This window comes from Elgaria multicarinata, chromosome 2 (genome assembly GCF_023053635.1).
Source record: "Elgaria multicarinata webbii isolate HBS135686 ecotype San Diego chromosome 2, rElgMul1.1.pri, whole genome shotgun sequence".
NCBI lineage: Eukaryota > Metazoa > Chordata > Lepidosauria > Squamata > Anguidae > Elgaria > Elgaria multicarinata.
In genome coordinates, this window is record NC_086172.1 from 178,763,767 (window position 1) to 178,776,419 (window position 12,653).

The 12,653-nt window shown below is 48.6% G+C and overlaps 1 protein-coding gene across 1 annotated transcript in view; it reads left to right on the forward strand.

Annotated features, from left to right (window-relative positions):
- Positions 1-496: 496 nt before the first annotated feature.
- Positions 497-12,653, forward strand: part of GNG2 (G protein subunit gamma 2) — a 68,347-nt gene continuing 56,190 nt past the window's right edge. Inside the window, exon 1 of the mRNA XM_063118231.1 lies at positions 497-656. The gene's annotated coding sequence lies outside the window, so the exon portion shown is untranslated. The remainder of the gene's footprint in view (positions 657-12,653) is intronic.

The following is a 12,653-nucleotide window of genomic DNA, read 5'->3' on the forward strand; positions in this document are numbered from 1 at the left end:
AGAGGGAAGAGGTAAAGAGAGGGGGAGAGGGAAGAGAGAGAAAGAGAAGGGAGAGAGGGGGAGGGAGAAAGAGAGAGGGGAGAGGGAGAGGGGAGAGGGAAGAGAGAGAGAAAGAGGGGGAGGCAAGAGGGAGAAAGAGAGAGAAGGGGAGAGGGAAGAGAGAAAAGGAGGGAGGGAGATAGGGAAAAAGAGGGAGGGAGGGAGAAAGAGAGAGGGAGGGGAGGGAGAAAGAGAGAGGGAGGGCGTGTGAGTGTGTCCTGCTGGTACAGTTGGGCAACCCACAGGGGCTTTAAGTTAGCAGCCAGACGCAGCATCAAGCAGCTCGAGGAGGAAGTGGTGGCTGTGCTGTTTCCTGTACAACGGAGAGCTGATATCACACACACACGCGCGCGCGCGCACACACACACACACACACACTCACACACGACTGGGTGGGGACTTGGTGCTCAGGCAGCGGCTCGGAGTCAGCTCGCTCTCTCGCTCCATCCAGCTGCTGTTGCTGCTGCTGCTGGTGCGCCTGGCGAGGGCTTCCCTGCCTGCCTGCCTGCCTGCCTGCCTGGCTGCCTTCTCGCCCCATCTGGCTCCAGCAGCAGGCTTCGGCAAAAGCGCCTTCTTGGAGAGCCCCGGGCGGAGCAGCGTGCGGAGTCCTCCTTCAGGTAAGCCGGCGAGCGAGCAGGGCTCCTGCTGGGCATCCGCCTCTCTCTCTCTCCCCACGCCGCGTGGGCTGTGGGCGTGCGGGCGTTTGCATTCCACGGCCGACGTGGAGCCTCGCTGCCCGGCATCTGCGAGCTGCTCTCCTCCCACCCCACCCCGGTTCTTGCTCCCTGGGCTGCTCCGGATGGCTTCCAGGCAAACGCCAGGAATCCGGGAAACAACCGAGCAGCGCAAATCCTGCCCGGCTTCCTTGCCAGCAAACTGCTACTCGGCGGGAGGGACCCGCCGCGTCCTGCAACCCGGGATTTTGGGGGGGGCGGGAGAGAGAGAGAGAGAGAGAAAGGCGAACCCTAAGTCTCCAAACGCCCACCCCACACGAGAGAAATGGATGGAAATGTTTTCCACTCGCCAGGAGCGCGCGCGCACACTTGCACATGCATGCACACACATGCACATGCATGCACACACACAGACACAATTGATGCGCGGCAGCTCTTTGCAAACTGTTTTACAGCTGCAGCGGCCTTAAAATGTGCACCGACACGCGCGCGCGCACACACACAAGGGTGCATTTGTCCCCGGATCCGGCAAATTTGAAATGTCCGTGAATGCCGAGTTCTCCTTTCGGCTCCAAATCTGGGTAGGTGGGTGGGAGGTGCCTCTTCCCCTGCGTTTGTCATTTGCAGACCCCTTTGTTCGGGGAAATGCACAATTGTGGCATTGGCAGCTGTGCAATCTTGTGCCTTAATATCAATATTGTTATTATTGTTAATGATGATGATGATGATGATGAGAGAAGGGGGGCTTGTCACTCTCTGTCTGATTCAGATCAACTTCAGGGTGGGGATAGGGGAGGAAGCCCACCCACCCACAAATTTTGCTTTTTAACAAAACAAAAAACCTTTTGCTCGGTTTTGTGTATGTTAAAGTTGTTTCTCCAGCTGGAGAAAGCTGGCTCTTTGTAGGGAGAGGGTGGGAACTCTGTGTCTTCAGCTGAAAATATTTCTTGGTATTAGCAGATTATTATTATTATTATTTTTATTTTGAGACATTGATGGGCGGTTCTGATGGCAAGGGGGATGGGTAGGAGATCTAAAAGCGGGAGGGAGGAGCTATTTTCTTTTCCTGGCACCATGTACAAATGCAAAATAACCAAAATGCTCCTGTATGTATTCACTGACTGATTGATAGATAGATTTAACATTGGAGGGGCACACACACTCATTGGGCAGCGTGCTTCGATTTCCATTGCATGCAAACGGGCCCACCCTTCTGGTTTCTTCCTCACCCATTCGTGAAATGGACCTGGGATGGGGACTTCTTTGAATTTTGAAATTGTGGAAACAACCCAAGCACCGTTCATGGGGTGACAGAAGCTACTGAAGAAACGGCTGGGAGTCCAGGCTCTGAACAAAGACAGAATGTAAAATACTTTGGGGTGCCTGCCTCTCTTGTCTTCCATGAATGGAATCTAATGTTCCTGCTTTTTACTTCTTCTCCTTTTCTTTTAAGCTGGAGATCAGCTTTTCAACCAATTTCTCCTCCCCCATCCTGGCCAAAAATAGGTGCCCACCCCACCACCCTTCAGAATAATTCAGAATAGTCTTTCTGAAAAGAATCCTGTTTGTGCAGAAGAAAAGGGCTGAACTTCGATGACTGATATGGAAATGATTTTAATTATGATCTCTTAACTGCAAACATTTTAAAAAAAACAACAACAATCCTACTATTGCATTGTAGCAGAGGAACGGGAAGTAATTAGGGCAAAATCAGCATCTTTTGCTTTCAGTGAAGAAACTCTGAAAGCAGCTTAATAACGCACTCCTAACACTATGGACTCAGAAGTCCCATTGAGTTCAATGGGGCTCCCCCCAGAGTGTAGGATTGCAGCATACAGACATATACCCAGTTACCTGGGAGCTAGCCCATTGAATTCAAAGGAACGTAGGTCTGAGTAGCCGTATAGAGACTTGCACTGTGTCTGTCTAACAGAACTCAGTCGGGTGAGGAGAGAGATGGTGAAGCTTAATTTTAAGGTGGTGGAGTGGGTACGCAACTCTGTGTTTATAATGAAATAAAAGCCATGGTCCCTGCATCTCCTTTGGCTTCACACATTAATCATGTATTAATAGAGTCTAACCGCCTATAAAGGTTAATGGTCCTTAGCATCTGGGTACATAAGTAATTGCTGGACAAAGGTAGCTGTTGCTTCATGTCCCTTAGGAAAATGATTTAAAATGGCCTTTTATTGTTTCCATGTTTTATTTAAAGAGCCCGAAGACTGGTATGAAATCACCTTCTGCTCCTTGACAGTGATTACCTGGCAGGCTCTTAAACTTGGTGTTACCTGAGGCGGCAGAAGCAGCACTGAGTTTTGCACTGACTGGCAAAGCAATTCGTGCCCAAGCAAAAAGATCATCCTGTATTTCTGGGTGCGTTTTTGTGTGTGTGTGTAGGGGGGGATGCTTTGAGGCTGGGGTGTGTGTGATTATGTGGGTCTTAAAATGGCAACATCTGTCTCTTGATTTCTGCGAGCATCGATGCCGTGGTGGGCACTCACCTATCCACGTCTTTCATATTAACTGGATTTCTCTGAATTCTAAAATTTTAATCCTCTTTTCCGCCATATGGCCGTTGGCTGAACTGAAATACGATTTGCTTAAGGGTGATGTAGAAAGCCACTTGGCTTTTTCGCTTTCCAGCGGCTTTGTATCTCCTCAATGGGTGTGGCGTGCTACAAAACCCTCCGCGATGGAGCCCCCCCCCCCCCCAGTAGATTCTACCTTCCTTTGGGCGACAGCATTTCAGGGCCTCCCAGTTTAGAAAAAAGGCTGTGAAGGGAGACTTGGTAGCACAGCCATCTTTCCAGATGTTTTAGACCACAAGTCCCGGTATTCCTGGCCATTAGCCATGCTAGCAGGGGATAATGGAAATTGCAGTTCAGCACATCTGGATGACACAGGGTTGGGAAAAGGTGTGGTAGAAGTGTATCAAAAGAGGGACCCTCATGCCTACGTCTCATAATACTTCAAGTTAGTGAATTTATTTATTTATATTTATTACATTTCTGTACCGTCCAATAGCTGAAGCTAATCTCGTTGGGGATTACCCAACGAAATTAAGGACCCCAAAAACGCACAATTCACTGATGGGAGTTCACAGGCACGAGGCGTTGGCAATTGCCACTATCTTAGGGACAACTTTAAAAGAGGATTAGAGAAATTTATGGAAATAGGTAGGTCTCTCAAGGGAATCTCCGTGTTTAGAGGACGTCTGCAAACGCTGGAGACATAAAACAAGGAGGTAGTAGGTGCCTTCAGGCCTTTCTTGAGAGCTTTCCAGAAGCACCCTTGTCATTGGGCTAATCTTATGTAAGAACCCAGTAGTGTAAGGCTTATTACTTGAGAACTACCACACTGATTTTTGCTCATTTTTGTTTTAAACTGAAACTTGAACCATGTAAATGTGCAGAAAATTTTCAAAATTCAAACTTTAATTGCAGTTAATTTCCTCCGGGCCAAACAGGCAGGATGACAGACCACCCTGCTCAGCCAATCAGTGTGGTGTGATGGCGGGCCCCAGGCCCAGTCGTGCCAATAGTGGGGAGGGGGGAGGGGACGGAAGCAGCCAATTGGGGTGTGCCAGGGAGGGGAGGGGCTGCACCGCATGCAAATTTTGGATTCATTATGCATGAGGCATATTTGCATTATTTATGAGCCCCTCTGTGGTGAGGGCGCATGGTACTCTAGTAAAGCCCAATGACAAGTGGAAGGCCATAGGTTAGGAACATAAGCTAAGAGGAGGCCTGCTAGATCAGCGCATCTAGCCCAGCATTCTGTTCACACAGCTGCCCCTTTGCACCCTGCATAGTCCCAGAGCAGATTCACTGCCCCACTGCATTCACTGCATTCAAGACGGATGCAGACAAGCTGGAGCGTGTCCAAAGGAGGGCAACCAGGTTGGTCAGGGGTCTGGAAACAAAGCCCTGTGAAGAGAGACTGAAAGAACTGGGCATGTTTAGCCTGGAGAAGAGAAGATGGAGGGGAGACATGAGAGCACTCTTCAAAGACTTAAAAGGTTGTCACACAGAGGAGGGCCAGGATCTCTTCTCGATCCTCCCAGAGTACAGGACACAGAACAACGGGCTCAAGTTACAGGAAGCCAGATTCCAGCTGGACATCAGGAAAAACTTCCTGCCTGTTAGAGCAGTGTGACAATGGAATCTGTTCCCTAGGGAGGTTGTGGGCTCTCCCACACCAGAGGCCTTCAAGAAGCAGCTGGACAGCCATCTGTCAGGGATGCTTTAGGGTGGAGTCCTGCATTGAGCAGGGGGTTCGACTCGATGGCCTTGTAGGTCCCTTTCAACTCTGCTATTCTATGATTCTGTGACATCGGAGCCACCAGCCTCCACTGGACAAGGCTAGGCTGGATGGTCCAATGGTGTGACCCGCCATAAGGCCGCCTCTTGTGATCCCCCATGAGACACCCAGTTAGAAGTTCCTTTTTTTGCACTTCCTGTTACCGTCCTTATTTACATTGCTCTTCCGATTTGCAAAGTGCTCGATCATCTTTATTATATTTCCCCCCCCTCGCAGCAAGTTCGCTGCCGTTTCCCCTTACTGGCAGGGGAAAGGCAGGCTGAGCCACGGTGACTGGCCTGAGGCCTAGCCATGAGTCCATGGCAGAGGCGTGACTTGAACTCAGCACTCTCCATTCTAAATCTATCTCCCTGTCCATGCTCCCTCTAGCTCTCAGGAAGTGGCCAAATGGCGCTCCCCAGGCAGGCATGCGGTGGTGGGTTCCTGCATTGAGTGGGGGGGTTGGACTTGATGACCTTACAGACCCCTTCCAACTCTACTATTCTATGGTGCTGGAGAGGCCTTGCCCTGGCTGGCCTCAGTCTGCATCCTGCCATTGCCTGGGTTGCCCCTGACAACAAGCCTGCCACCTCTGGGATGGTTGCACATCTCTTAGAAATGGATGCGCAGCGGGGAAAACGCTGGTGTGGAAGCGCCTTTGGCCCAGGGGAATCAACCTCCTTTCAGCCCTAGGGCCAAATTTCAGGGATGGGCGGCGCCGAAAGCAAAAGTTAACTTAAAGCTCTTATTGTCTGTTTTTATGCTTTTTAAATTTTGTATACTTGTTTTAATCTTTGTAAACTGCCCAGAGAGCTTCAGCTATGGGGTGGTATATAATAATAATAATAATAATAATAATAATAATAATAATAATAATAATAATAATAATAATAATTTCTCAGTATTTTAACACCTAATTTAACTTAAATTTAAACCTTGTTTTAATTCCGTATTTTAACCTGTATCAATTTTTGCTGCGTGGTTTTATCCTGGTCGTGCTTTTTATATAGTATTTTGTATTTGTGTTTTTAGATTGTTGGTTGTTTTTTGTGCTCTTCAGGGTTTTAATTTTTGTGAACCGCCCAGAGAGTTTCGGCTATTGGGCGGTATAGAAACGTAATAAATAAATAATAATAATGCCAGTCGCTAAGCCTTATTATTTCTTTATTAATTACATTTCTAAACCGCCCAATAGCCGGAACTCTCTGGGCGGTTTACAAAAATTTAAAACATTCAAAGTATAAAGCAACAGTATAAAACCATAATATAAAATACAATATAAAAGCCTTAGTAGAGGAATGGGGGGTGGGCAAAAAACGGGAAACCACAGGGGATAGGGGTGGAGCCAGGGAAGGGGTGTGGCCTCCTGGCCAACCCTAGAGGTCTGATTTGGCCCCTGGGTAGGGAGGATTTGACCCACAGGCCCAAGGTTCAACACCCCTGCTTTAGACTCCGATGTGGAGCTTCGTTCTGTTGAAACAACTTGTTTTCAAGCCAGTTTAGGGCTAACTGGCACCTTTATTATGGCACCTTGCAAACATGGGTGAAGCGGGCCCGCGCGCAGCTCAGCCTGCAAGGGAAGTGGTTCACCGCATTCACGTGAAAGCCACAGTCGCTGCAGCCAGTTCACTGCCGGTGCTTTGTGGAAGGGCACAAGAGTGCACGCAGGACGCGGAGGGTCTCACAAGGACAGCTGGGTGGCTCTCTGGTAGAGAACCACACGCCGTGGGCAAGGCCGGATCTGACCGGAGGCTCAGCTTGTGGAGAGCCTGAAAGTCAGGGCGGGGTTGCCCAGAACTGGCCCCTGGGACTAAAAGAGAAAGTGGATTTGCTTCAGAAACCGCTGGGACTGTGAAAAATGTTTTGCTGTTGTCCCAGGGCATGACATTTCTAGAAAAGGCAAGAATCTGGTACAAAGGACAGGGCTCCTGTATCTTTAACAGTCGTATAGAAAAGGGAATTTCAGCAGGTGTCATTTGGATGCATGCAGCACCTGGTGAAATTCCCTGTTCATCACAACAGTTAAAGCTGCTCAAGAAGGCAGGGCTCCCGCAGCTTTAACTGTTGTGATAAAGAGGGGTGCTGCATGCCTGCAAATGTCACCTGCTGAAATTCCCTTTCCTATACAACTGTTAAAGATACAGGAGACCTGTCCTCCTTTTCATAGGGTCACCCTATACATGGCAGGAGCAGCCATTTTGCTGAATGTATTGCTAAGGAAGAACTTACTGCATAGGTCCAGTTTCTGAGTGTCCACTCCAGCCGTTGCTGTTTATCGAAAGTCTGGAAACTGGGTGACTGTCTGTTTCCCAGTTTTGGACCAAGGAGTCCTGAGTTCAGATCCTTGTTCAGCCATGAAGGTTTCTGGGTGATCTTAAACCAGTTGCCTTCTCTCAGCCTACTTCAAAGGGCTGTTGTGAGTGGGGTGAGGAAGGGATAGCCCAAAGTATGCCAACCTGAGCTCCTCACAGGAGGAGCAGAAGGAAGGAGAAAGAAAAGCAGTGAAATTCTACAGTGGGGGTGGTTTGAGTTCCAACAGAATAACATCTGTATTTTGCAAACGTTTTCTCCTCTCGCTGTTCCACAAGAGTGCCACTTAGTGCTAGGACAGCTTATTCAGAAGGGGACTATAATGGGATCTTTCTAACAGCGCACAGATCTCCACATCAGAAAGCGACTTCATACCAGTGCTGGCAAAGTGGTGCCGTCGTGGGTCTGCTCCATTGTTCCCTGTCAAATGAGCGACAGAAAATCCCCTGATCGTTGCTGCGAATGACATAAGAACATCAGAAGAGCCCTGATGCTGGATCAGACCACGGGTCCGTCCAGTCCAGCACCAGCACTCTGTTCACACAGTGGCCAACTAGCCATCGGCCAGGGATGAACAAGCAAGACATGGTGCAACAGCACCCTCCCGCCCATGTTCCCCAGCAAATGGTACACACAAGCTTATTGCCTCAAATACTGGAGATAGCACACAGCCATCAGGGCTAGTAGCCATTCAGAGCCTTCTCCTCCAAGAATTTATCCAACCCCCTTTTAAAGCCATGGGAGTTACCTAGGGAGGTTGTGGGCTCTCCTACACTAGAGGCATTCAAGAGGGAGCTGGACAGCCACCTGTCAGGGATGCTTTAGGGTGGATCCCTGCACTGAGCAGGGGGTTGGACTCGATGGCCTTATAGGCCCCTTCCAACTCTTCTATTCTATGATTCTATGAACTGGTGGCCATCATGACATCTTGTGGTAGTGAGTTCCATAGCTTAACTATGTGCCGCCGTGGCTCTCCAGCTGCTCAGGCAGAGAAAGCTATTTTCCATCCCCTGCTACCTATTCTTTTTTAGCGACGGCATTCTTCAGTCCGTGAATCTTAGTGCCGTTGGGGCTGAGGGATGATGGGAGAGCTACACCTTGCCCACACCTGCTGCTTGAATGGCTTCCCAGTTAAAGCCCAGTTTCTTCTACACCCCAATTCAGCTGTATGCAGCTTGAAACTTGACGGGGGAAAGTTGTGGGCTGGTGCGTGCGCCTGTTCCCCGGGATGCTGGATTTTCCCACTTCCTTTTTACCGTGGGCCTTTGCAGAAGTTCTGCTTTGACGCAGCCAATTGTTGTGGTTTGGTCTGGAAAAGGGCGTCAGCATTTCCTTCCGTTCATGTCCGTGGTGGTTATGGGTACCACCTGAGAGTGCATTGCATACCACTGTTTAAGGAACACTGGTGGTTCTTAATCACATGGGGTAGCGGTGGCCAAGTGCCCTACTTCACACAGGACAGTCCTCTGTTTTGGAGAGCCTGCAGAGAACGGTCCTTTATTTCGTGGACTGTCCAGTCCAAGCCTGGATTAAAATCAAAGACCTATAAGGAGGCAGAGCAGCAGGGCCGGCCTTGAAGTTGCCCATCAATAGTACACAGAGGGCAGGCCCAGGAGAGCTGGTCAGTCTTAGAATCATAGAATCATAGAATAGCAGAGTTGGAAGGGGCCTACAAGGCCATCGAGTCCAACCCCCTGCTCAATGCAGGAATCCACCCTAAAGCAGCCCTGACAGATGGCTGTCCAGCTGCCTCTTGAAGGCCTCTAGGGCGGGAATAGAGCCCACAACCTCCCTAGGTAACTGATTCCATTGTCATACTGCTCTAACAGTCAGGACGTTTTTCCTGATGTCCAGCTGGAATCTGGCTTCCTTTAACTTGAGCCCGTTATTCCGTGTCCTGCACTCTGGGAGGATCGAGAGGAGATCCTGGCCCTCCTCTGTGTGACAACCTTTCAAGTATTTGAGGAGTGCTCTCATGTCTCCCCTCCATCTTCTCTTCTCCAGGCTAAACATGCCCAGTTCTTTCAGTCTCTCTTCATAGGGCTTTGTTTCCAGACCCCTGATCATCCTGGTTGCCCTCCTCTGAACACACTCCAGCTTGTCTGCGTCCTTCTTGAATTGTGGAGCTCAGAACTGGACGCAATACTCTAGATGAGGCCTAACCAGGTCTTCACTATGATCTGATGATGCATTATATTTCTGTTCAAATTATAAATGTGCACCTATACATATAAATTTGCATATCCACATATTATGCTTATTGGAGTCTTCTTTTGTCCTTTTTTGGGGGGTGACACAATTTCTCTCTCTCTCTCTCTCTCTCGGCATTGCATAAGAGGCCACCCTAATCCCCAAACCTTTGGAAGGCCCTTGTGTTCTGAAACCCGATTTTCCATTCAGCAGTAAACAAAGGAGGAAAAAAGGAAACCGTGTCAAAACGCCCTTGACGGGTAGCGAGTTCTTTTCTTCTCGTTGTTTTTCATCGTGGCAGGCTCGGCAAAAAAGCCTTGCCCCATTCCTCAAGAGGATTCCCTCTGGCAGGGCGGCCTCTCCGTCAGAAATCTCAGCAGGCTTCGGCAATTGTCTATAATTGTGTTGGGTCTGTCTCTCTAGAATGATTGCAGAACACAACCTCGTCTCCCGAGAGCCCAGGTGGAGACTTGCACGTCGCATCACCCCTGTGGCCTCCCCGTCGGGAGAAGCTGAACTTCTCTAGATTAATAATTTTCTGCACGCTTGCACTAATTTGATTTCAGGGTATTTCTCCCCCCCCCCTGCTGTTTCCTTAGAACCTAAGAGGGCTCATGGCATATCTAGTACGGTGCATTTTCCATGATCAGACTGAACGTGCACGCACAGAGAGGTCTGGGTGCAAAATTCAAGCATGATGAGAATGCCAGGGTTTAATTTTTTGTAAATTGCATGTTTCTGGTCCTTAAGGCTGGAGCAATAGGCTGGTGTATAGAGTGCTTGGGTATGTCACCAGAAGCAAGGCACAGCAGGATTTCTGGTGGTGAGAGGGCAGGGCTTCACAGCTACGTGCCCCTCCCTCGGATCAGAATAAAATATGCAAAATGACAAAGAGCCTTGTGGCACTGGAAAGATGAACACATTGATTGTAGCATAAGCTTTTGTGGACAGTTGTCCACATCATTGGATGACAAATGTTTCAGTCAGAATACATTGGTTGGCTCATCCTTCTCCAACCCGGTGCCCTCCAGATGTGTTGGACTCCAGCTGGACATCAGGAAAAACTTCCTGACTGTTAGAGCAGTGCGACGGTGGAATCAGTTACCTAGGGAGGTTGTGGGCTCTCCCACACTAGAGGCCTTCAAGAGGCAGCTGGACAACCATCTGTCAGGGATGCTTTAGGGCGGATTCCTGCATTGAGCAGGGGGTTGGACTCGATGGCCTCGTAGGCCCCTTCCAACTCTGCTATTCTATGATTCTATGACTACAACACGCAGCATGCCCAAGCACATCTGGAGGGCAACAGGTTGGGGAAGGCTGTGTGAGGCTTTAAATGGCCACAGGACCCTTGGTTGTTGTTGTTGTTTTTTTCATAACTCGCAGTTTCAGAATTCAGCCTTTCGTGACCCATTATCCCCAGTTCTGCCTATATCAGTGTTATCCTCCCTGTAACTTGCAGGTGAGTTAATTTAATTCAAGTTGCAGACGCTAATATTTCCTGTGCTTGTTTTGTGTGAGAACACACACACACACCCATAGCTTTAAAAAAGACTGAACAAAATCGCAAAAGCATTTACAATGGGGGATAATATTTCCCTTCTCAGCTGTTTACAAAGCTTTATTAATTGGATTAGGAAGCTCAGATTTGCATAGTTTTGTCCTGGAATGCAGAGGCTGCTGGGATTTTTATTACCCCCTTCTCTCCCCCCCCCCAATTCATAACAGAGAAGCTTATACAAGCCCAAGTCTTCAAAGATTAGGGCTGTTATTATTCAGTGTACGGCAGTGTGATGTTCTTTCCAATTTGATGTGTACTGTTGGGGTATTTGGTATCTATTTTTAAACAATTCAGTCTTTTTTTTTAAAAAAAAAACTGTGGTTGAGGCATCACTTCTTCTTCTTCTTCAAAAAAAAAAAGAGTCATTAAAAAAACCCCATAAGAAATCCACCCACTCGGGCTCGTGCTGTTGCTATAGTAATTTGGCTCAGGCGTGCAAAATGGTCTCCTAACTTCTCAAAAAACACCCGGGGCTGATTGACACAACTGCAGAATGGGCTTTTTTTCAGTTCCGTCTAAAGGCTTTCTTGTATGCCAGGAATAAAATACTGGTGCCGGACTGGTTGTGGGAGAGCTGAAATTACACTTGATTATCCACTTGCAGCTACCATTGAAATTATTAGTAGTAATACTAGTACTATTAGCGTTGTTGCTGCTGCTGTATCATTTTCGAACTTAAGGACCCCCAAAGTAGCAATCAATCAAAAACCATAATAGAAGACAGCAGTGTCAGAAAAATGTCACTTCTGGTCGCTGTTACTAATCTGGTTACCTCTCTTTGCACAAGCTGTGGTTTCTGAACAGTCTTCAATGGCAGCACCACGTAGAGTGCATTGCAATAATCTAACTTAGAGGTTACCAGCACATAGACTGCTTGAAACCCCGGTTATCCCTGTCTAGATAGAGCCTGCTTCAGTTGGACACCCCCCCACCCCAGGGCTAACAGCCATCTTCACCCTGTGGGGAAGAAGATGCGAGGGAGACTGGAGCAGGCAGGGACCATCGGAGCCTGCTTAAGTTGGAACCCCCCCCCCCACACACACACACAGGGCTAACATCTTCACCATGTGGGGAAGAAGTTGCTGTTGGTTTTCCCCTCCATTGGGAGATGAGAGGACGGAGCAGGGCCTTCCCACCAGCCTAAGCAGTCTCCTTAATTTCTTTTTATTTTCTTCCTCTTCCCTCCCCATCCACTTTTCCTTGTGTGTCACGTCTTTTTTTAGAATGTAACCCTGAGGGTAGGGACTGTCTTCTTTATTGATACATTGTAAGCCGCTCCGAGAGCCTTTTGGCTGAGGTGCAGGATAAAAATACTCTAAATAAATAAATAAAGCTGGGAGAAGGCACTCCGTGCCACCAAGGCCACCTGAACCTCAAGTGACAGAGGTGGTTCTAGGAGAACCCCCAAGCTATGAACCTGCTTCTTCAGTGGGAGGGCAGCCCCATCCGGAACAGGTTGAGCACCCTTTATCCATTGGCACACAGTTGCTCATGAGCTAGAGGGGAAGTCTTTCACGCCAACCATATCAGGTAGTGCCACTTTACCCTACCTGGCATCCTCCAGATGTACTGGACTACAACTC